The sequence below is a fragment of the Pinus tabuliformis genome, chromosome 6 (genome assembly GCF_031772625.1).
Source record: "Pinus tabuliformis cultivar Carrire ecotype Pingquan chromosome 6, CPIR1, whole genome shotgun sequence".
In the NCBI taxonomy this organism is placed as follows: domain Eukaryota; kingdom Viridiplantae; phylum Streptophyta; class Pinopsida; order Pinales; family Pinaceae; genus Pinus; species Pinus tabuliformis.
The window spans coordinates 765,172,460-765,199,166 of NC_142292.1; the positions used below are offsets into that span (position 1 = coordinate 765,172,460).

The 26,707-nt window shown below is 41.3% G+C and overlaps 1 pseudogene; it reads right to left on the bottom strand.

Moving 5' to 3' along the window:
• Positions 1 to 1,077: 1,077 nt before the first annotated feature.
• Positions 1,078 to 26,402, bottom strand: LOC149260972 (uncharacterized; annotated as a pseudogene).
• Between the last annotated feature and the right edge of the window lie 305 nt (positions 26,403 to 26,707).

The following is a 26,707-nucleotide window of genomic DNA, read 5'->3' on the forward strand; positions in this document are numbered from 1 at the left end:
GGAGAAAAGAGGGCATATAGAGCCAAAGTGTCTCCCATTATCACTTATTTGAGATTGCAATTATTTCTCGTAATTAATAGTTCATTTTTTTATCTCTCCATATTTTGTTATCAAGCTAATTGATCTCTCTTCACCTATTTCAATCCTTTGGATGATTGTGGTAGTAGGGAATTGTTGAACAACAAACATTCCAGTTAACTCAAGTTCTTGATTTCTCTGGGTTCATGAAGATTCTCCGTCAATGATCATTTTCAATTTTTTCTTTTGAGTCCCTTGGTCTTCATCTTGATCAATTTCCTTTATACTTTGAACTCTTGGTTGTCCAGGATCTCAACTATTTGTCCAACTACTTGTTCAGAGTGTTCTTCTTCATAGACTTCTTGATTAGAAATCCTTTCCCATTCAAGATGCTCTTCATGTTCATAAGAAGTGCTTTTATGTTCTCGCCTCCTTTGAGAAATAATATGTAGAGGATCATATCCCAATTGTTGGTATTTATTTAAACAATAATATCTTAGAAGCTTCTCAGCAATAAGAACTACCATTTTCCCATTGACCACGAAAGGGTTGACCTTAGGAAATTTAAAAGCAATTTTGAATTTGCCTCCAATAAAATGCCTTTATAGGGAATCAAACTTTTGCTTGATAAACTCTAATGCAAATAGTGTTGAAGTAAGAAATGCTGGGAGTTGATAAGGTCTCATTTCTTATCCATATACTCTTATGACTGTGTAATCCTTAAAAAGGAATCGGTCACCAAACTTCCCTCTAGGACACTGCAACAACTCCTTGAATTCAAATTGAATTCTAGGGGGAACCAAACCATATATCCACTGGAAATTTTTCTAGATAATTATGTTAGCATATTGGACAAAATCTCCTTCTTTTTGTTGACATCTTACAATTTGTGACCAACAAATGACTAACTTCATCATATCATCTTATGTATCTTTTGTGATCGATTCCTATTATACCCCACTGGAGTCAAGGGATGCAAGATGTATCTTGAGAAGAGGGACACCTGAACATGTTGAAGACAATGTGAACTTTAGAAGCCTGAATGCATTTTAAAGCTTGTTAAATCTTACTAAAGGACTCATCTTCATCCCTATGAAGCCCTGCCAAGTCACCCTTGTGGCAAAGTTCATGCAGAGAGAAGCTCCTAGGCACTTCTAGTTTAATTACTTGTTGTCCTACACATGATCCATTTACTTCCATTTATTTTTCCCTTGCATTAGACATGCCAGAGCCATTTTCTTTCGTTTGTACCTGTTGACGGTGCTGGACCCGCCAACATTCAGGGGATCACCTCGGTATGAAGTCCCAACTAGACCTCACACCGTTTGGTGTGGGAGTCCCATCTGGTATGATGGCCTAGTTGCCATTATCATAAAGATTTGCCTCAAATCTTGCTTGTCAGCACAAGAGAGAGATATGCTTTGTCTTCGAGAAGTGAGGTTCGCGTGCCTGGTGATTGTAAGTGTTACTTGTGTCAATGGTTCTTTCACTATAAAGGGAGAGGGTGAGAGGGAGTCCCAAGTTGGTTAGGAGAAGTCCCATCTCTACTAGGAACACACAACACAACTGGACGTTCACAGAATCCAGCGGAACGATACACATGGATGCGACAGTCACAACACTCAAGGGAAGATAACACGTATAACACTTAGCGGATTAGTCCATGTGAGTGCAACGGTTGTTACATCAAGTTTTATGTGAAAGGTCTGTCTGATGTCCGGGAAGGTAGCCACCACGGGCAAGACAACGTTAACAACATATACAACACATTTTCATTAATAGATTATGTATTACAACAAATGAAATAGTTCAAGTGTGAAACACAGGTTAAAGCAATATGCATCACAAGTGTTTAAGATTAGTCTTACAACAGTTACAATACATGTGTGAAAATGTGCTTGCATGTTAGCAGGCTTCTGAATTAAGCGAAAGTTCCAAGACACATCGTTACACCATACATCACTAACCCCGTGAGCGAAGCGTTGGAGCCACTACTTACTCCTCAAAGAAAATATTATAGACTCTCTTGGTTATGTGGGAGAAGCTGAGGTGAAAATTCCTTTGCATGTACAAATGAGGGGATATTTATAGCCAAAGGTGAAACTAACCCTTGTGGCTGTTCGACTACCCTCATGGTTGTTTGACTTCCATGACTTTTTGACTTTACATGACTCTTTATACAACAAGTGGGTCTCTTGGACTTCCATGTTACATTACATTGATAGACAGTATGGCCCACAGTAGAGATGTGGACGACATGACTCGACATGACAGTGCTGGTACATTCGTGCTACTGCTGGTGTGCATGTCAAGCTGCAGTGTTGCTGGGTGATGGATGTCCTCATGGTGTGTCACAGCTTCACCTCCGCATGGCAAAGTGCGCGGAGTCTTCGATGGTTGTTGGTTCACTTGATGTTGCTTTTGCACATTGCTCCTTGCTTGTATGTTGGAAGGCTTGACAGGTTCGTATGTTCGCGAAAGGTGCATGTTCGTCTGTTCGTCCGTCCGTGAGCACATCTTGCATGTTTTCTCATTTGTCCGTCCACGAACACATCTTTGCATGATCATTCGTTTGTGAGCACATCTCTTTGCATGCATCGGTTGTTCGTTCATTGGTGAACCTGTCCTTTTGCATGTGCTCCCCTTTGTTCATCCCGTTCATCATCGCACCATGTTTGTTTGTGTAACTGTTCCTGCAGTCACTCATGATGAGATGACATCAAATCCAAAAGCCTCCTAGTCTACCATGATACATGATCATTTTGGATGTAGGTGACTGAGAGAGGCAACAAGGTTGTGAGGCAGGATGGAGGCTCCAGGCACTGCTGATGAAAAATGTGCAAGAGTCACTGGGTGATGAAGATGGGCAATCCGGATCGACAATGCCTGTTTGCGAGGTCTGGCTCAGTTGGAGGACAAAACTACGTAGTTTTTGAGGGGAACAATCCAAGATGTTGGAAGGCTGGTCAGGCAAAAATCTGCACAGTTTCTAGAACGAGCGAGCAGCGGGGCTTGGCAGTAAAAACTACGTAAATTTTTTGGAGGAACAGGTCAGGCTGCAGGGAGGCTTGGCAGACAAAAATTGTGCAATTTTTTGGAGGACCAGGCCGGGAGCTTGATAACCAAAACTGTGCAATTCCTGGAGGGAACTGGAAATTGGCTGCTGGGTCACTAGCAGCAGAAACTACACAATTCTTGAGGGGAACTGGCAGTTAGCTACCGGGAGCTTGACAGCAGAAACTGCACAATTCTTGGAGGGAATTGGCAGTCTGCTGATGGGAGATGCTCGTGAGAGAAATTTCATTGATGTTGGGAGGCATGCTTGTTGATCATCTCTACGCAATTTCTGAGTTGAACGGATTGTTGGGTAGTAGAGGCCCTTCTCATGAAAACTACACAATTTTCTGGATGAGCAGTCAGTCGATTGTCGGGAGGGCTGGTTGGAAAAATTGCACAGTTTTCTGAGAGAGACAGGGACGTGCATTGGGTGTCTGTCCGACCTGTCTGTGAAATTTTCTCAATCAGTAGAGCAGGTAATGCTTGCAGCCTCTGTGCAATTTTTAGGGGAGTCAGTCCCGGGGTGGCTATCGGGTCAAACTCTCCAGTTGAACAACATGGTGACTAATTGATTTTCTTGCGAGTAGTGTAACTTGAAATGACTCGCTTGGTGCTCATGCGCTGTTCTGGGTGACAATCGATCAAGTCGATGGCAAGGTGATGGTCCGGCCGTCAGAGGGGAGTTCGGTCGTCAGAACTTCAACAAAATGACTAAATGTGTGAACGAGTGAAAGATGCATATCTGATCTTGCAAACACACACTTTCATGACTCGACGACGAGAGGACTCAAACCATCCAGAAACATATGTACAACATGATTGACCAACGGTGTAGGCGACAAGTGCAACACTTATGATTGATCGTTGGTCAACCATGACGATGCTTGCGCGGTAGCGAATGTGACTACATGTGTGAGTGCGACAGATGTTTTCATAGCGAACACAACAAGTACACACGAAGCGAAGACTTTGAGCATAACCAGAACATGGTCGCAAGCATGACCTTGACATCAACATGCAAGACTTGGTGAAATGAACAAGCAAGGTGGATGCGAAGACTCACGCAAGCTCACGGAGTGAACTCGAGTGTGTGTAGTCATCAAGTGAAACTCTCAAGGGAGGCTTCAAAATTGGGTGCAGGCCAAAATTTTGGAGTTTGGTTGTAGCCGCTACAACTCTTGGTGACACATTGGTAGAATTCTAGCTTCTCTATTTTGGTTCATTGCTAGCACAGGGCCTTGGTCTTTCGGGGAGTATTGAATCACTATGCGGGTTACTTCAGCTTCCCCACTTACCCCATGGACATACATGGTTCACCTTTTACCAAGTCAGTCAAACATAATCAAAAGTTCATCTTGATCATAGTGTTTCGAATTCGGGAAGGGTAGTTTAGCTCGCGAGTTGATTATTTTCATAGTATAAGTTTCGATCTCTGGAGTTGCTCCATTGCTAGCAGGCCTGGACAGTACCCCAACGAAGTCACGCAGTAACACACACTTTTCTTCACTGCTAGCGAGCCTGGTCAGTACCCCGGTGGAGTTTCCCGCTTCACCTCTCTACGCAGGAAGCCTCTCTTCTTTCACCTTTGTATTTTTCAAGAGGACTGTGCATAGGAACTTATTTATTTTTGGGGCAGAAGAGGGATCTCGACTTATTGAGAGAAGAAGAGGTTGTTCCTTCAGAGAAGCATGTAAGACCTCTAACATGGGTTTGGTCATTTAGATTTTCCCTTTCTCCATTTCTACTATTTGGATGAGCTTGAGCACACAGAGTAGAAGGTTGAGTTCAGGCATGGGGCTTCCTAGTGTGGACACGGGTTCATGGTTGGACCAAAACTTCCCTTGTAGATGGCTCGTATTTTCCATCAAGACTTCATCAGTCGAAGGTTATAACCAAGCACAAAGAAGACAGACATAAGATTGGCCAAGTGCTGCAATGTCACAAGTCTCTTCAAATTTCAGCCACATACTCTATTCAAAAGCCAGAACGTAGTAGTTGGTAGCACTTATTTCCATAAACAAAAATAGTAATATATCAAGCAAACAAAACAAACATAAACAAAAATAATAGCAGAACAAACAAAGTAAAAACAAAGATAGTAAGCAAAGAAAATAAGATGAAGACAATAAGCAGTAAGTAGACTATGTACATGGCATGGAGTGCGACCCGACCTACTAAAAATAATGCTTGAGATCTTGGCTGTTGATAGGAAGATTGTCAATCCTCTTGTCAAGTGATTGTAGACAATTTGTGTGTGGGCCAAGCTTCTCGTGGACTGTGTACAGACCAATCCATAGGGACTGGAACTTCGTATGTTTTCCCTTGTCTTCATGGGGCTTATCCCATTTCAGAACTAAGTCACCAACATCGAAGTTAGCTTTCCTTGCAGACTTCTTATCGAACCATCTCTTGATACGGTTTTGGTGGAGTGTGAATTTTTCTTTTGCTTTCATCCTTTCTTCCTGAAGCTTATGGAGAGCATCCATCCTACGCTAAACTAGCTGGCAAGGCTTGCCTTGGGATTCTTGGGAAAGCTGAAGTGTAGGCAAGTAGATATTTGGTGGAAGGATGGCTTCTTTTCCATAGACCAGGAAGTACGGTGAGGTATTCAGAGAAGGCTTGGGTGTTACATGATCAACCCATAATGCATTCGTCAAGGCGGTATGCCAGTTGCGCTGCTTAGAGAAAACAATCTTCTTGATTATATGGATGAGGTTTTTATTCGTGGACTCTACGAGACCATTTCCTTGCGGGTAATAGTTATATGAATGCTTTAGCACAATACCATTATGTAATGCAAAGTCATAGAGTTTCAAAGACGAAAAGTAAGTTGCATTATAAAAAACAAGTGATACTGGAACGCCGAAGCGTGAGATGATGTTCTGTTGGAGGAAGCTGATGACCTCCTGGTCGTTCACTTGTTTGAGCAGAACTGCTTCTGTCCATTGTGTGAAGTAATCAGTTGTTGTTAGAATGTAGTGGTGTTTCTTTGACGAATGTGGGAAGATTTCTCCACTGATGTCCAGGCCCCATTGTTGGAAAGGTTCGGTCACTGCAATGGGGTGCAGTGGGGCTGCTGATCTCTGTGTTCTGCCAGCGCATCGCTGATAGACCAGGCACTTGTGAGCATAAGCATGTGCATCTTTGAATAATGTGGGCCAGTAGAAACCGGCTCACATAACTTTGTGCATAGTGGTGTTTCCCGCAAAGTGACCCCCGGCAGGTCCGTCATGTAGATCTTGAAGTATCTTCTCTAATTCATGTGCCTTCAGGCATCTGAGCAAAACTCTATTACTGTGCTTCCTGTAAGGCACTCCATGCACTAACTGATATGTTAAGGTTTTAAGGCGCAATTCCCTCTCTTATCTGATGGAAAAGTGAGAGGGTACGGTGTCTTGCTCAAGGTACTAGCGTACATCTGTGTACCAAGAGATTCCATCTTCAGTGGGTGTGGCTATCCTTATATCATACATCTCAATTTCCTGCTCCCAACCGAAGAGCTCTTCTTCACTCTCCGATGCATGTATCGCTTTAACTGCAAGTCTGCAGAGCCCATGTCCTTTGATCATGTGAACCAGATTGATTTCAAGATCATACTCTTGCAAGCTTGTCATCCATTTTGCACGTCGTTCACCCGATTCTTGTTGTATAAGCAATGTACGAACTGCTAGGTGAGGGACGAAGACTATGCAGTGGTCCTTCAATAAGTAGGGCTTGAAGTGTTTCACCACCTTATACACTGCATAAGCTTACTTGTCAACAGTGGGGTAGTTGAGTTCTGGTCCCTGCATGCTTGCGCTCATAAAGGATATTGGGCGTTCATTGTTCATCTCATCCTTTTGAGTGAGTACTACAGCTAGTGAATTATCGGAGGCGAAGGTGTATAGCAGGAAATCTTTCTTGAAGTCTGGGTTGTAGAGTGCAGGCGCTTCTGCAATGGCTTACTTGATCCAGGAAAATGCGTACTTTTCCCTCTTGCCCCAGCTGTAGACTGCATCTTTCTTGATCATGTCCTTCATGGGCTTAACTATCTGCGCATAATCTGAGATGAACTTCTGGAGGAAGTTTATCTTGCCCAAGAAGGACTGCATGGCTTTCTTGTTGACTGGGTAAGGGATTTGTGTAATAGTCTGGACCCGGTCCAGATCCACCTTGATCCCGCTTTTGGCAACAATGTGTCCGAGAAGGTTCCCCTCAAACACTGTGAAAATGATCTTTTTGGGATTCAAGGAAATCCTGTATCTCCGACATCGCTAAATTTTTTAATGTACGATGAGTCCGTGAAAAGTGATTTCCATGGTGTGCTGGAAGGTTGCGCCTGCATTTACATGCCCAAAAAGAATTTGTCTGTAAGCGAACATACCCCACTTGGTACGGAAAGTAGTTTTAAGTCTGTCAAGTTCTGCTACCAGAACCTGATTGTATATTGAGAAACCATCAAGGAGAGAAAACATTTGTGCCCCATATACTATTTGCAAAATGTGGTCCATAAATGGCATGGGGTAGCTATCTTTGTTCGAGGTGCGTTTACGTTCTAGAAATCGACACACAAGCGGTTCTCCCTGGACTTCTTTCGTACATGAACAAGACTTAAAACCCATGTAGAATAATGAACTTTGTATATGTTCTATGCATCCAAAAGTTTAGTGAGCTCTTTCTGTATGAGGGGTTCAAGCGATGAATGTACTTTCCTCAAGTTCTGTTGATATGGCTTGACCGCTTCTTTGATCGGGATGATGTGTTGGATGATCCGCGTGTCATAAGTTTTCAGATCATCATACGTCCACGTGAAGACATCTCAGTACTGTTTGAACATGCGGACAAATGCTTTCCGCTCTTTCTGTGTACAACATGTACCAATATTGACAAACTTCAGATCTGGCTCTGTTCCCAGGTTTATCAGTTCATGTCTCATGGTGGAACTGTGGGTCTTGTTGTTCCTTGGCCCCTAAAAACGTTCTTGCAAGTCATAAAGCTTTTCCAATGTTGCCACACCTTTCGTGATAAGGTGGCCTTTCTTGTCACCAGCTTCTGCTTGCAGAGAGTGCTCGTACTCATCATCATCAATCGCTACATCTTTGAAGGCTTCAGCATTGGCCATGAAATGTAGTATCTGTTGATCATCATTAAACACACGTAAATTAGTTATGTTATCCGAGATAGATGGTTTGTACAAAATTTCAATAGTAAATCTATCCCTAATCGGTGACATTCAAGAAGCTGCATTTGCTAGAGCATTGTCAGCAACATTATGCATACGTGGTACAACAGTGATGTTAAATTCTTGGAAGTTTGAGATTAATCGACATACGTTTTTCTGGTAACTTTTGAGATGCAGTGACAAACAGTGAATGGTGTTACATACTTATCATACCACTATCTATGAATCACCTACCACTTTAAGCGTGACCATGTTGAGGCTTATGGCCTTCTGCAAGCCTAACACAAGTGCTTCATACTCAACAACGTTGTTCGTGCACTCGAACTCCAAGTGAATTGAAACCAGATGCTTCCTGATGTAAGTGTCGATCAAGACACATCAGCTCCTAAGCTGTCCTGCCTCTTTGATCCATCAAAGTACAGGGTCCACAACTTGTCTGTACATGGATCGCTTGATGTGCTAGTACTACTACTACTACTGTTGCTGCTACTATTGCTACTATTGGTACAATGTACTGTACAAGTTTCATTACCATCAGTTGGGGAAGGAAGGAGTCCCAACTGCATGTCTGGTGGGGTTGGAGTTGACCGTGCAGGATAACACCCCAAAGTTGTTTCAAGGAGGCAGTTGCCAAACATGAGTTCTGTAAAGGCCAATGATTCATTCTCACTATTAAGGGGAGTGACATTATGTTTCATATACCTCTCGGATAACACCCGGGTCTGGTTGCATTTGCCCTTGTACGGAAGCCACATGTGAGACCGGTCGGTAGCAAAATATCCATCTAGCTTTCTAGACCAGTCTCTGCTGAGTAGTAGACCGTATGCTTCAGGTATGTCCACAATCACAATGTTGATGCATTGTTGGACTCGACAGTCATGAGATATTCGGATGATCATGTCTCGTAGTTCACCAATGGCTGGTACCGATGTTCGATCAAGATGTATGATTTTCACATATGTCTTGCTACATTGTGCATTGATCTTTTTTGCAATGGAGAGTGACATGACGTTGGCTTCCGCACCGGAATCAACCAAGCAGTTGTGAATTAAAGATTTCGAATGATAACAGGAATGGAGGGCAACTTGAGTTTGCTTCTTCCATCCAGAGTGTGTTGATCATGATGGAAAGTGATCTGGGAGGTGTGCTTTCCCCTTTGCTGGTAGAGGCTGCGTTGTCTATGTTGTTTGTCCCAATGCACACAACAAGATGTTTCATTGACTCTAGATATTAGCTAGCTCAAACAAACTGATGTTCGCTCAAGTTTTCTTCATGTCATCTACACTGTTGTATTCTAGAGGAAATAGACTCACCGAGGTAGAACGAATGTTCGTGTCGTCCAGAGGAGTGTTTTGTAGCTTGCTACTCATGGATGTAATCTTGTTTGTCACTATCTTCTTGGACTTGTTTTGTGTTTTCTTCTTTGGGGCGGCTGGTGGATCAACGTTCCTCAACAACAGTCTCATATTTTCTTGTGTAAGGGGAACCCCTTTACTCTTGAGATTGTATCAGTCATTTTACTTTTTGGGTTACTTCTCGGTGTTTCTCTTGGATCTTGCTTGAGAGCACTGATATGCGTTCACCACATGCCAAGAACTTGATGGTTCATCAAGTGTAACCTCTTCGTCACCATCAATGTCTTCTAACTCCTCCTGCATACTGTTTTCCGCATCAAAAGTATGGTTGCATACAGAGTTCACGACTCGCTTCCAGTCTGAACAAGGGTTCTCAAGGTGATGTTCTTCGTGAAATGAACATAATTTAAGATATGCACACTATTCAACTTGGAAGATAGGGCTCTATACAATTTTTGGAGCGGACCAATTGATACTTGACGAGTTGCTTACTTGTCTCTACCTGGGTGGATGGCTACTTGCAAATGTGTCTGTTTTCCGTTGTTTGAGCTTGGACACTTCCGTAGTCAAGTTCTTGACCAGGAAAGTGAGGGTCTCAATATCAGTTTCTTCCTTGTATCTACCCTTGCTCCCATCTTTGGAGTAATTTGTTGATTCGTCATCCTTGATGACTCCAAATGCACGCAGATCTTTCTCAGTAGAAATAACCTCTTCGCAGTTTTCTACGAGTGTTGGTTTCGCAACTCGCTTGACGAACTATGCCACACTGGTCAGTAATGCAGATGTGTAGTAATCAACAATGATGGAGTCATGAGGTTTAGTGTCTGCTGCAAAATTGTTCAAAATGCATGTAACCCTCTGATTGAAGTCTTTCACCTTTTCTTTCCCCTCCATCTTCAGGCTTCCTAATTCTTTGAGTAGCATGGTTGGGGTCTTGTCATCAATAAAATTTTCAAGGAACATATGTTTGAATGCACCCCAGTTCTGTATAGAGTTCAGTGGAAGGCTATGATACCATGCAACTGCGCAACCATCCAAGGTACATGGAAACAATCTACATGCTACGTCGTCATACTGTACCTCAAGAGTTTGCAGCTGCAAGTAGAAGTTGTCCAAGTGATCTTCTGCCTTCACCGTGTTGTTAGGGTTAAAATTGATGTTCATTCTCTCCGCTCGCTTCGGCATCTTGTGCAGAATAGACAGGAGAGCCAATGGTCCCTGAGTCATCCATTCCAGGTTTGGGTCAGCCATCTCTTATTCTTCTTCGTCCTCTTCCTCTCTTTCAAAATCCGAAGGTTCTGGCTTTGAGTCCGTTGGTTCATCTCCACCTCTGCCTCCTCCACTGCCTTCCCCTACGCCTCCTGTTCCGGAGTCTAATCCCAAGATTACAAGAGTGTCTTATTCACCTTGCCAAAATACCGGAGGTTCCTCTTCTTCTTCAATAGCTTCTTCCAGACCTTCAAGGGTGGTAAGGACTGCTTCTTCCACTGATGATACAATAACTCCTGTAGGAGTGGATTTTGGCTTCCTTGATGTGTATGGAAGATGTTGTATGCCTGGGATCAGTCTAACTTCTTCGCGAACTAGTGAGTGATGGGACAGTTGGAGTGAAGGTGATGATAAGGAATCTCGTATTCAATCTCGGAGGTGAGGAGTAACCAACTACAGAGTCGCGCGTAGGTGAGAGGGAGTGAAAATTATTGCCTTGACCATATGGTTGATGAATGAGTGTGAGAGGACATTCAACCATATACAACTGGCTTCCCTCCTTCTAGCGCCAGAAATGTTGACGATGTTGGACCCGCCAACATTCAAGGGATCATCCCGGTATGAAGTCCCAAATAGAACTCACACCATTTCGTGTGGGAGTCCCATCCGGTATGATGGCCTGGTTTCCATTATCTTAAAGATTTGCCTCAACTCTTGCTTGTCAGCATAGGAGAGTGGTCTTCATTGTCTTCAAGAAGTGAGGTTCACGTGTCTGGTGATTGTAAGTGTTACTTGTGTTAATGGTTCTTTCACTGTAAAGGGAGAGGGTGAGAGTGAGTCCCAAGTCAGTTGGGAGAAGTCCCAACTCTGTTAGAAACACACAACAGAACAGGATGTGCATAGCTTCCGACAGAACAGTCCACACAGATGTGGAAGTGACAACACACAAGGGAAGATAACACGTATAACACTCAACGGATTAGTCTGCACGAGTGTAGCAGTTGTTACAACAAGTTTTATGTGAAAGGTATGTCTGATGTCTAGGAAGGTAGCCACCACGGGCGAGACAATGCTAACAACATATAAAACACATTTTCATTAATAGATTATGTATTACAACAAGTGAAATAGTTCAAGTGTGAAACACAGGTTAAAGAAACATGCATTGCAAGTGTTTAAGATTAGTCTTACAATAGTTACAATACATGTGTGAAAACGTGATGGCCTGTTAGCGAGCTTCTGAATTAAGTGAAATTTCCAAGACTCATCGTTACACCATACATCACTAACCCCGTGAGCGGGGCTTTGGAGCCACTACTTACTTCTCAAAGAAAAGATTACAAACTCTCTTGGCTATGTGGGAGGAGCTGAGGTGAAAAGTCCTTTGCATGTACAAATGAGGGGGTATTTATAGCCAAGGGTGAAACTAACCCTTGTGGCTATTTGACTACCCCCATGATTGTTTGACTTCCATGAATTTTCAAATTTACATGACTCTTTGTAAAACAAGTGGGTCTCTTGGACTTCCACGTTACATTACATTGATAGATAGTATGGCCCATAGTAGAGATGTGGACGACATGACTCGACATGATAGTATTGGTACATTCGTGTTGTTGCTGGTGTGCATGTCGATTTGAAGTGTTGTTGGGTGATGGATGTCCTCATGGTGTGTCATAGGTTCACCTCAGCATGGAAAAGTGCGCAGAGTCTTCGATGGTCGTTGGTTCGCTTGACGTTGCTTTTGCATGTTGCTCCTTGCTTGTATGTTGGAAGTCTTGACAGGTTCGTCTATTCATGAAAGGTGCATGTTCATCTATTCATACGTTCGTGAGCACATCTTGCATGTTTGCTCATTCGTCCGTCCACGAGCACATCTTTGCATGGTTGTCCATTCATAGGCACATCTCTTTGCATGCATTATTTTTTCATCCTTTGGTGAACCTGTCCTTTTGCATGTGCTCCCCTTCATTCATCATGTTCGTCGTCGCGCCATGTTTGTTTAAGTACCTGTTCCTACAGTCACTCATGATGAGACAACATCAAATCCCAAAACCTCCTAGTCTACCATGATACATGATCATTTCAGATGCAGGTGACTGAGAGAGGCAACAAGGTTGCAATGCGGGATGGAGGCTCTATGCACTGCTAATGAAAATTGTGCAAGAGTCATTAGGTGATGAAGATGGGGAATCTAGATCGACAATGACTATCTGCGAGGTCTAGCTCAACTGGAGGACAAAACTGCGCAGTTTTTGAGGGGAAAAGTCTGGGATGCAGTGTTGTGGTCACCAACAACCCCCCTCTTTGTTTGGTATTAGCAATAACATCAAGCAAAGGGGGACCCTTAACAAAAAATCCCAAAAATATTTTTGTCAAAATTTTTGTATTTAACTCCCTAAAAGCTATATCGCATCGCAAAGAGAGAGTGAAGCGTTTTCCTATGCGCATAAATAAGCTGCAATGAAGCGATGCGACATTCATCGCATCGCATATTTTGAAAAGCGCCCTTAAAGAAAACCTAAGGAATCGCCGATGGCCGATATGCGACGTCGCGTATCGCAACGTCGCATAAGCAGCGCACAATGATCAAATGAAAAATGCGATCTTGCGATTTGCAATCTACGATCTTGCGATTTGCAATCTGCGACGAATGAGACTATTAATTGCTGCGATGCGAATCGCAGAAACCACTCATCGCAAAGTTTCTTCGGCATGATCTGTAAACCCAAAATTGAGCGCGCACCTTAAGGGAAATTAATGATCGCACGCCTGAGTATCCAAAGATGATCGTGTTGCGTTTTTCGAAGAGTCAAGTCATTATGAGTGTCATGATTATGCATTCATTAGAACTTAAAGCTTTCATGTCAATCTTTTCGTCATTTCTCTTTTCCTTTGCGTAAACTGTAAGGCAGCAACTAATATAAATCTATATGCAGGAAACATCTAAGGAAAAGGGGAAAGCGCCAATACTTGAAGAACAGAGAGGAGATGCCTTCGCAAATGGATGCCGCATGCAGCAGAGCCGCGGATTCCAGAGTATCACTCCACAGACACTGATGAAAATAGACTATCCAAGACTCAGAGTCAAAGGCGCACAAAAGCAGCATGTTTGCAAAAGATCCTGAAGCTCAGACTGGATAAAGCAAAAAGAAAAACGCTAAAGAGGGAGGATGCTCCAGAAAAGCCTAGAACAAAGAACGGAAGCAATTTTCAATACGGAAGATTGTTCAAGCAACGAAATCCCTAACTCATTGAGTCATTCGCACAGCCGGAAACCGAAATAGCAACAACACAATCAGTTTGAAAGAAATCTGGGTTATACTAAGTATACACACATCAAATATACCCAGCCAGAGGAAGATTTTAAAAAATATCTTCTAGTTTGTCAGAAAGAGGTGCCAGCTTTTGTTATTTCTACTTTTATCGCTCAAGCAAAAGGAAAAGACAACCAGCCGACTCTTTCCAGGCGAACCTTGCATTGCTTACAGCACTAAGGAGCAGATACATAAACGGTTAGAAATTAGATTCAATTTTTAGAAATAAATTTGTTTTAGTAAAAGGGCGGTCATTTGAAGCCGTTTCCTATATTTGTGTAATTAAGATTAGTTAGTTAGTAGTATTTAACCCTTCTCACGGCATTTGGAGAAGGGTCCAGAAATTTGTCAAAAAACTTGTCCTCAGAACATGCACTTTTGCACCCTCGGAGGGGGTTTTTGATGAATGGATGGATCGAGATTTATTTATGTTTGCATTTTAATGTCTGCTACTGATGTTGCACTTCTGTACTCTTAGTAGATGTTAGAAGTAAGTAGAGATAAATCGTTATTGCTTGAAGTTTGTGAGTAAAATCAGTCATAAATGGTACTTTTATCTCTTGATTAATTTCTGCTCATATTCTCAGAGTGATATACAGCTGAGTTGTTTATATGTTGATGTATGAATGTGTGGGTTACCATTTGGCACTTTTGTACGGTGGAGTCATTTATTTGTGCTTGACATATGAATAACTTATCATGCGATATGCTGTTCACAACTGTTTTGCCTAACTTCTTATGCAGAATGGTTTATCTTAATTGATTTATATTCTTATGATAGCTGAATGATCTTTATTACCAGTTATTATATGAAATCTTTTTAGATCACATGATGAAAGAATTCTACCCCGGGTTAGTTTAGATTAGATGTGCTGTTTTTGTTAGATTACAGTAGCACAGAGTCAGTTTAGAGTTTAGAATTAAATTAGCTTAAAATTACCTCTAGATTAGCATCATCAAAATCTACACACACACACACATCCTTTAAATTGGGAAGCTGGTCCCATTATCCCCAGTCGGACCCGCTACATCAAACGGGCAAGGAGCCGCCAACCAGGTTCCGGACCGGGTGGGTATCCCCCTTGTTGTTGACCCGATTTTAGGGCCCTCAACATATTTGGCGCTAGAAGGAGGGCACGAACTATGAATGGCAACTAAGTCAAAATCCAAATACCATTCTGAGAGTAAATCACCCTCATCAACTCCCCCGACTTCTCCAATACGGTTAAACCCGGAGTTAGAAGTCGCTCGAGTATCCTCCGCTGCTACCTACCCTAATATATCAGACCAACTTATCGTTGAACCCCCTGAAATTCAAACTTTGATTCGTAAACTCCAGGGATTCTCTATTTTTTCTCAGAGGTCTGATAAATCTCACAGCAGCGTGACTTCGCAGTACAATCCTGCTCATCCCCTGACTAGATTGAAGAGTGAAAAGTTTGGTTTTCAACCAAGTGAACTCCCTCTCCCTACTAGGAAAAGAGCAAGGAAAACACCACCAGAGTCTGACCGTGAGACTCTTTCATCTACTTCGTCCATTTCAACCCCCTCACCGCGAAGTCAACCACCCACATCCTCATCCCAAATCACTCATCCATCTTCCACGACCCTCTTCAATCATCAAAGATCATAATATCTTCATCTTCTCAGCATCAGGGACCATCTTCTACACTTTCATTAACTAGCGTCTCAACGATGGCCGAGTCTCCATGGAACAATCCTGGGGCGGTTTTAATGCCTCCACCCCTGAGCCCAATACCGGCCCATCCTGAGAAATGGCTACCTAAATTCAATCCAGAAACAGGCATGCTAGCTGAAGAGCATATCAATAATTTCATGCTTTCTGTTAATCTCAACGGAGTTACCAACGAGGATGCTGTCGTCCGGCTTTTTCCTTATACAATGCAAGGAACAGCCGGGTCATGGTACTTTTCGTTACCTTCCGGGTCCATCACAAGTTGGGACATTTTTCAAAGTCAATTCCTCACCAAGTTCGGCGATGACAGATCAACAGCGACATTGATCAATGACCTATCTAATCTTAAAGCTGAGGCTAGAGAACCCATTAAAGATTTCAATTTACGGTTCAATAAGATCCTCAAAAAAATTCCCGCTGCTTCTCAACCCAGCGAGGAAGTAAGATGTGAATGGTACATCACGGCCTTACCATCAAACTTGGCTATCTTCGTAGATAGGGCAAACAAGACGAACTTAGTTGAAAACTTGACTGAGGCGTTAGCAGTAGAAAAACGCGTAGTTTCCCTAGAAAAGAGATCTGCAATAGAAGAACGCAAATCTAAGAAAATATCTTTCAAAGAAGACACCAAGAAGAAGCAATCGAAAGATCCTTTCGATATGGAAGGATTACAAAAAGTGTTAAAGGCCATGTCCAATGAGATGATTGACATAAGAAAACAAGTAGCAGAAACTTCTTCAAAAAAGCGCTACAGATCTTTTAAAAGAAATCCTCCCATGGAGGTGAAACCACCCAATGCTGTCTCAAACGTCGAATCTGAAGAAGAAGAAGAAGAAGAGAATACCACTGAAGGGCAGACCGATGATGAAGAAGTTGTGGAACTACAAGGAATGTGGGATTTCATCCTCCCACAAGAAGAAGATCAAGAAGCATTTCCGGTTAGCACACAAAGCAAAAATCAACTTGATCCTCCCCAAACTACCCCTAAACAGAAGGGCGCAAGCCCTGCAACAAAAGATAAGGTTGCAACAAAGAAAACAACTGCTAGAGCGACCCAATTTAGCCCAGTCCAATCAGATCAAGCACCTCCATCAAGAACACTGATAGTGTCGGATGAAATGGAGTATACATTATCGATGACATGAAAAAGACTAGGGCTAATATCACTCTTTACGAATTGAGCAAATTGAAACATCAACAGAAAATAATGATGAAAGAATTACATGCCGTGCCTACTACATCTTTACCTACAGCTGTAGCTTCCCACAACACGGGAAGACCTCCAACCAACATGATCAATAAGATGGATCCAAATGACATTGCCTTGATTGGAGGAAGATCAAGATCTCATACTCCTCCTTTTCTTCTCACTTATGAAATTTTCAATAAAAACGTGCACAATTGCTTGGTCGATTCTGGTGCTTCAACGAATATTTTACCCAGATCAATATGTGCCAAATTGAATGTTCAGCCACAAAAATCCGCAGTGCGCATAGTTCAACTTGATCGATCTCAAGTCGAAGTGATTGGTGAACTTAACCAGGTGACCATAAGATTGTCGTCTAACCCGAAAGTATGCCAGGTTATCGACATTCTAGTAGCTGATATCCCTGAATTCTATGGTTTGATTCTTAGCAGGGATTGGTCCGAAAAACTCCACGGATATTTCTCAACCGACTGGTCGCACATGTGGTTACCCTACAACGGTAAACCGAATCAAATAAAGGTTGAATGAGAGTTGCACCAAAAGTACATAGTGACTGAACTGGAAGGAGAGAATGAAGCAATAGCATACAACAACAGTATCATAGGCAATTACTCGGTAGATTCTTTCCTCGGCAATTTCAATGCTCACACCTCACCTTACTTAGAAAATTCAGTTTTGTCCCAAGTTGAAAATTTTTCCCAAACTGATGATTCAAAGTGTTTTAAATTTTTAGATAACTCTGTAAATACATCTTTGTTTTGGAAATTATATTTTGATGGCTCTAAATCTAACGAGGGAGCAGGAGTAGGATGCGTTCTGATTAGCCCAGACGGAAACAAGATCATGCTTACATGCAGACTTGAGTTCGATTGCACAAACAATACAACAGAGTACGAAGCCTTGGTGCAAGGCCTATACAAAGCAATCGAGTTGAATGTTAAGTATCTTTAAGTCTTTGGAGATTCTGAAATTGTACAGGTACGTAACACCATACATTGCCTGTCAAGTCATTTAAAGAACTATCAATCTTTAGTACAAGATCTGACTTCACATTTCATAGCATTCAATATTTCGTCAATCCCAAGACTCCAAAATGCGAGCGCAGACCTGTTAGCTAACGTAGCCTCTAGACTTATTCCCTCCGAAGATTTTAGTCCCGATAGGTTCTCAATAGAATTAATCTTTAGACCATCCATCCCTGACAACATCACCAACTGGAGAGTATTCAACGACGATCCTGGCATTGTAAATTTCCTCACTTCTGAAGGATCCTACTCAAATCAAATAATTGACGAAGACCATCATGATCACCAAATTCAACAAAATAGCACTGATAATGCTATACCTAAATCGGTGGTTAAGTTAGAAGATTTATATGATTTGAAAAGTCGGTTTAAAAGGTCTGCCAATTCTAAACTCTACAGTTCAACTTTGAATTATGAATTAGTGAACCTAGGAACCGATCAGAAGCCGCAAATAGTTTATCTGGGCCACGGCCTAGCCCCTGAAGAAAAATCAGCATATATCCGTCTTCTGAGACAATACAAAAACGTTTTTGCATGGAATTACGATGAGCTGAAGACATACAACACTTCTATCATTCAACACACTATCCCTATGATTGACAATGAAAAACCTGTCTAGCAGAAGCTCAGAAAAATCCACCCCAACTTAGAAAATCAGATAAAGACTAAGCTAAATAAGTTGTTGAGAGCCAGAATAATTTTCCCCGTCAGACATTCCAAATGGGTATCCAATATGGTGCCCGTTAGAAAGAAAAACGAAGATATTAGAATCTGTATTGACTTCCAGAATCTCAACAAAGCCTGTCAGAAAGACAATTTTCCCCTCCCACCTATGGAGCAAATACTACAGGCAGTAGCGGGCTCAGAATTAATGTCTTTCCTGGATGGATTTTCAGGATACAATCAAGTGCTGGTACATCCCGATGATCAGTTGAAAACCACATTCCGAACCAAATGGGGCACATACGCATATCGAAAGATGCCATTTAGTCTGATCAATGCTGGCGCTACCTTTCAGAGAGCCATGGACATCGCGTTTAAAGGTTTAGTCAATAAATCGGTAGTGATTTACCTGGATGATATAACAGTGTACTCCAAGAAGCGAAGCGATCATCTCAAAGAGTTGAAACAAATATTTCAAAGATGTTTAAGGTATGGGATTTCACTTAACCCAAAGAAATCTTTTTTCGCATTAAGTGAAGGGAAATTGCTCGGATTCATAGTGTCGAAATCTAGTATTCAAATTGAACCTGACAGAATCAAAGAAATTTCCGAAATATCCATGCTCCATAACAAAAAGGCCATGCAATCTTTCCTCGGACAAATAAATTTTGTAAAAAGGTTTGTCCCGGATTTTTCACGTATTATTTCTCCTTTCCAAAATATGATAAAAAAGAATTCAAATTTTAAATGGGGTCAAGATGAGCACGAAGCATTCAACTTGATCAAACAAGCTATCATCAACGCTCCATCTTTAGCTACCCCAAATTTTTCAGAATCTTTTATCTTATACACTTTTGCCTCAGAGAAATCTTATGCCACGATTTTAACTCAAGCAAATCAAGAGAAGGCGGAAGCTCCATTCACATTCTTTAGCTCGAACTTACAAGGTGCTGAGCTCAATTATTCAGACGTGGAGAAACAAGCATATGTTGTTTTCAAAGCGATCAAATATTTCAGACCTTTCTTACTTAAAGCCTATACCAAAGTCATAGTACCGTTTCCAGCGGTAAGAAACCTGTTGGTACAGAAGGATGTGGGCGAAAAGAGAGCAAATCGGATTACTGCTTTACAAGAATACGATCTTGAGATCAAACCAGCAAACATCGTAAGAGGTCAAGGCTTCTGGAAGATGTTAGCTGGAGCATCGCAAATTCCTGAGAACTCATCTGAAGAGGTACATACATATGAGGTAAGCCTAAACGACGCAGAATCATTATATGCAGACACCATTTATTATCTTAAGAACGGGTGTGCTCCATCACACCTAGATCACACCAAGAAAAGAGCTCTGAGATTGAAAGCTAAACAATACCAGCTCATAAATGATGTTCTGTTTAAAAGGAATTACGATTCTGTACTTCTTAGGTGTCTTGAGAAAACTGAAGCCGAAAAGGTTTTGCATGAACTCCACGATGGACCAGCAGGTGGACACTATGCTGGAGAAACTAATGCGCATAAGATCTTACGTGCAGGATATTATTGGCCCACACTGTTCAAAGACTCATACAATTACGTAAGGAAATGCCAAATCTGCCAGACTGCTGCAGGGAAACAAAAGAAATCGTCCATGCCACTACAGCCGGTTAACATCGAACAACCATTCAGCCAATGGGGCTTGGACATAATAGGTGAGATCGTTCCTCACTCTTCTAAGCAGCATAGGTATATCCTCACGGCAACAGATTATTTTACTAAATGGGTAGAAGCAGTTCCTCTCAAGACAGTTAATTCTGAAAACATTATTGAATTCATAGATCAATTTATCATCACTAGGTTTGGATTGCCAACGGCCTTAATGTTTGATAATGCATCATACTTTTCTGGAAATACAATGACTGAGTTTGCACTTAAAAGAGGGTTCAAACTGAAGTATTCCGCCAACTACTATCCGCAAGGTAATGGGTTGGCTGAATCAACAAACAAAAACCTAATCAGGATTATTAAAAGAACAGTCGACCAAAACCAAAAGAATTGGCACAAAGCGCTGGTAAGTGCTTTATGGGCAGATAGAATTACGAAGAAAGCTTCAATCGGCACTCCTCCCTTTAATTTAGTTTATGGGAAAGAAGTGGTTCTTCCTACTCACTTAGTCATTCCCTCTTTGTCTTTAGTACAACACATCGATGAAGTATCTACTTCCTCTTTACAATTGAGACAAATGGAGATAATCAAACTAGAAGAACAACGAGAACAAGCTAAGAAAACCCATGCTCACCACCAAGCGCTAATAAAATCCTCTTTTGACTCAAGAATAATGACCAAAAAAAGCTTTCAGATGGGAGATTTAGTTTTGAAATGGGATAAGGCTCATGAAGAAAAGGGCAAGCATACGAAATTTCAGAAGCTGTGGCTTGGTCCTTTTCAGATTGTAGAAGTCATAGGCCCATCGACGTTTGTGTTGCAGGATTTGGCAGGTAGAAGAGATTCTTTGCCTGTGAATGGACAGATTCTTAAAATGTATTTTCCATAGAAGATCATTCTTCTATTTTTGTAGGATAGTTTTAGTTTGTTTGTTTTTTATTTTGTTTTTTCTCTTTCTTATACATAAAACCGGTTGTAAACGGTCATTGAAAAGGATCCATGAAAGAGCACACCAACTCTCTATCAGATTTTGATTTCACTTGTACAAATAGAAAAACTTTTCGAAAAATCTGATTTTTATTATTGACAAATAGAGTTAACTTTAACCTGAATTTGATATTAGTTTCAACCCCTCAAAAAACTTTGATGAAAGCAACCTTTGGTAAAAAATTGTTTTATGTCAGCACAATGAAAGGTATCATCAATAATAAAATAAATATTCTCTGTAAAGCTGTTGTTTTCAAACTCTATTATTGTCGTCCAGAGCTTTCTTAAGGAAAAACAATGACTTCCTCCCTGCAAAAGGAAACCGCAGCATTCAGAGAAACAATCCGAGAAAACACTATATCTCAAAGAATAAGAGGTCTCATCACGAGCTGGCTTATCATGATCACAGATATTATAACTTGCTGACTTTGCCAATACTGTCTATCAAAACAGGGCAACGACTCAAGATTATTGCAATCAAAAGACAAGGGGTCTCATCACGAGCCAACTTGTTCAGCAAAAGTGTAAATCAAGTGAATGAATGTGTCATAATTTGGCCACCAAACCAAGACATTGTTCTTTAGAGAATAAAAAAGGAAAAAGTGTCAAAAAGGATTTTTCTCTGAAATGTTGTAAATAACTTCAAGCAGGAAAAAGGATCATTGCAGGATAACATGGTAACCCTGTCGAGGCTATGGACGCTTGTGGGCAGCAGAGGCTCTACCTACAACAAATGAGCATATTTTAAAGCTAGTACGCAGAGAAGACCTTATTTTATCTTTAAAAAGGACCGAGTAATGTCTGGTATGAATGCAAGAACTAAGCCTAAGGAAGCAGACAATTGGAATAAAAGAAAGGTTGAGACAAAGTATCATTGACAGGATAAGGGGTAATCTACTCTATCTGTCCATAACAAAATTTAGACATATGAAAATTTTTCTGTTTCGGAAGTGGAAATGTCAATAGAAAAGCAGAGATAACTGGTTCTTCACAGTGAATCGCCATTGTTGTGGTCACAAACAACCCCCCTCTTTGTTTGGTATTAGCAATAACATCAAGCAAAGGGGGACCCTTAACAAAAAATCCCAAAAATATTTTTGTCAAATTTTTTGTATTTAACTCCCTAAAAGCTATATCGCATCGTAAAGAGAGAGTGAAGCGTTTTCCTATGCGCATAAATAAGCTGCAATGAAGCGATGCGACATTCATCGCATCGCATATTTTGAAAAGCGCCCTTAAAGAAAACCTAAGGAATCGCCGATGGCCGAAATGCGACGTTGCGTATCGCAACGTCGCATAAGCAGCGCACAATGATCAAATGAAAAATGCGATCTTGCGATTTGCGATCTGCGATCTTACAAACTACGATCTTGCAATTTGCGATCTGCAACGAATGAGACTATTAATTGTTGCGATGCGAATCGCAGAAACCACTCATCGCAAAGTTTCTTCGGCATGATCTGTAAACCCAAAATTGAGCGCGCACCTTAAGGGAAATTAATGATCACACGCCTGAGTATCCAAAGATGATCATGTTGCGTTTTTCGAAGAGTCAAGTCATTATGAGTGTCATGATTATGCATTCATTAGAACTTAAAGCTTTCATGTCAATCTTTTCGTCATTTCTCTTTTCCTTTGCGTAAACTGTAAGGCAGCAACTAATATAAATCTATATGCAGGAAACATCTAAGGAAAAGGGGAAAGCGACAATACTTGAAGAACAGAGAGGAGATGCCTTCGCAAATGGATGCCGCATGCAGCAGAGCCGCGGATTCCAGAGTATCACTCCACAGACACTGATGAAAATAGACTATCCAAGACTCAGAGTCAAAGGCGCACAAAAGCAGCATGTTTGCAAAAGATCCTGAAGCTCAGACTGGATAAAGCAAAAAGAAAAACGCTAAAGAGGGAGGACGCTCCAGAAAAGCCTGGAACAAAGAACGGAAGCAATTTTCAATACGGAAGATTGTTCAAGCAACGAAATCCCTAACTCATTGAGTCATTCGCACAGCCGAAAACCGAAATAGCAACAACACAATCAGTTTGAAAGAAATCTGGGTTATACTAAGTATACACACAGCAAATATACCCAGCCAGAGGAAGATTTTCAAAAATATCTTCTAGTTTGTCAGAAAGAGGTGCCAGCTTTTGTTATTTCTACTTTTATCGCTCGAGCAAAAGGAAAAGACAACCAGCCGACTCTTTCCAGGCGAACCTTGCATTGCTTACAGCACTAAGGAGCAGATACATAAACGGTTAGAAATTAGATTCAATTTTTAGAAATAAATTTGTTTTAGTAAAAGGGCGGTCATTTGAAGCCGTTTCCTAAATTTGTGTAATTAAGATTAGTTAGTTAGTAGTATTTAACCCTTCTCATGGCATTTGGAGAAGGGTCCGGAAATTTGTCAAAAAACTTGTCCTCAGAACATGCACTTTTGCACCCTCGGAGGGGGTTTTTGATGAATGGATGGATCGAGATTTATTTATGTTTGTATTTTAATGTCTGCTACTGATGTTGCACTTCTGTACTCTTAGTAGATGTTAGAAGTAAGTAGAGATAAATCGTTATTGCTTGATGTTTGTGAGTAAAATCAGTCATAAATGGTACTTTTATCTCTTGATTAATTTCTGCTCATATTCTCAGAGTGATATACAGCTGAGTTGTTTATATGTTGATGTATGAATGTGTGGGTTACCATTTGGCACTTTTGTACGGTGGAGTCATTTATTTGTGCTTGACATATGAATAACTTATCATGCGATATGCTGTTCACAACTGTTTTGCCTAACTTCTTATGCAGAATGGTTTATCTTAATTGATTTATATTCTTATGATAGCTGAATGATCTTTATTACCAGTTATTATATGAAATCTTTTTAGATCGCATGATGAAATAATTCTACCCCAGGTTAGTTTAGATTAGATGTGCTGTTTTTGTTAGATTACAGTAGCATATAGTCAGTTTAGAGTTTAGAATTAAATTAGCTTAAAATTACCTCTAGATTAGCATCATCAAGATCTACACACACACACACACATCCTTTAAATTGGGAAGCTGGTCCCATTATCCCCAGTCGGACCCGCTACATCAAACGAGCAAGGAGCCGCCAACCAGGTTCCGGACCGGGTGGGTATCCCCCTTGTTGTTGACCCGATTTTAGGGCCCTCAACATGCAGGAAGGAGGGGCAGGAAAAATCTGTGCAGTTTCTGGAACGAGCGGGCAGCGGGGCTTAGTAGTAAAAACTACATAATTTTTGGAGGAACAAGTCAAGATGTAGGGAGGCTTGGCAGAAAAAAATTGCACAATTTTTTGGAGGATCGGGCCGAGAGCTTGGCAGCCAAAACTGCACAATTCTTGGAGGGAACTGACAGCTGGCTGTTGGGTCACTGGCAGTAGAAACTGCACAATTCTTGAGGGGAACTGGCAGTCATTTGCCGAGAGCTTGGCAGCAGAAACTACACAATTCTGGAGGGAACTGGCAATTTGATTATGGGAGTTGCTGGCGAGAGAAATTGCATTGATGCTGGGAGGCCGACCCACTGATCATCTTTGTGCAATTTCTGAGTTGAACGGACTGCTGGGTAGAAGAGGACCTTCTCATGAAAACTGCACAATTTTCTGAATGAGCAGTCATTCGACTATCAGGAGGGCTGGATGGAAAAATTACGCAACTTTCTGAGAGAGACAGGGATGGGCACTGGGTGTCTGTCCGACCTGTTTGCGCAATTTTCTTAGTCTACAGAGTGGGCCATTATTGTAGCCTCTGCGCAATTTTTAGGGGAGTCAGTCCCGGGGTGGCTACTGGGTCAAACTCTCTGGTTGACCAGCATGGAGACAGATTGATTTTCTTGTGGGCAGTGCAGCTTGAAATGACTTTCTTGGTGCTCATGCACTGTTCTAGGTGACAGTTGATCGATTCGATGGTTGGGTGATGATTTGGCTGTTAGAGGGGAGTCTGGTATTTATAACTTCAGCAAAATGACTAAGTGTGTGAACAAGTGAAAGATGCATATGTGATCTTGCAAACACACACTTTCATGACTCAAACCATCCATACACATATGTACAACATGACTAACTAACGATGTAGGCGACAAGCACGACACTTGTGATTGATCGTTGGTTAGCCGTGACGATGCTTGTGCGACAATGAATGTGACTCCATGTGTGAGTGCGACAGATGTTTTCATAGCGAACACAACAAGTACACACGAAGCAAAGACTTTGAGCATAACCAGAACATGGTCGCAAGCATGACCTTGACATCAACATGCAAGACTTGGTGAAATGAACAAGCAAGGCAAATGCGAAGACTCACGCGATCTCACGGAGTGAACTCGAGTGTGTTCAGTCATCAAGTGAAACTCTCAAGGGAGGCTCCGAAATTGGATGCAGGCCAAAATTTTGGAGTGTGGTTGTAGCTGCTACAACAGTACCCTAAAACTTGTGGTCCTCTCCCATAAATTTCCTCTGGTTGGAATTGAATTCAAGTCTAAATCTTTTGGATTAGTTGGAGAGGACAAACAAATTTCATATTGCTTTAGATTTTCTTCCCAACCCAATTGTGTGGCACTAAATTCTTGAAAACTAGCATCTTCTTTGGTCTCAGTCTGCCAAAAAGGTACATTTCTATTTTGTAATGTTCGCAATCTTTTCTTGCCAGCATTTTGCATATTCCGAACAAAATTATTTTCATAACTCTCATTTGATGTCAAACAACTTTCCATTGAATAATATGTGACTTGAGATTACTTATTAAGGCTATGCATAACCCATACCACATGTTGTTGTTGCTTGTATAATGATGGCATTTCAGGTAAACTAGAAAAAGCATTGTTGAGGCATTCACTGGACACTTTTGAAGCTAATTCTGAGATTTCTGCATGGGCAACTTCTAGTCCAACAGAACCCAAATTGTGGCCAACAAGAGTTTCCCGAGCCTTCTCCAGCATAGACTGCAAGTACTTACCCTGAGCTTCAATTCAGAGCTGAAAATGTCGTTGTACTTGTTTCAACCATGTTAGATTAAGAAAAAGAGAGCCAACATTGAACTTTTTTCTCATTCTTTCTCTTTTCACCCCAAATTAAGAGAACTATCTACACATAATCAATAGAAACACAACTTAATCTCAGATCTCATATCAAGTTCAAAAAATGTTTCGTTTCATTTGAACATAATCTTAATGCTAGAACAAAATGTGATTACATGAAGTAACTATCCGAAATAAAATTCACAATGAAACTTCTTGGAGTAGAAAGTACAACCCAAATATTGGCTTCCTTGCTAGTCATATTAACCCTGAAGTATCAAATACTCCTACGTTACCAGAAACAAGAATTGCAAAATGGGTATGACATGAGAAACAAA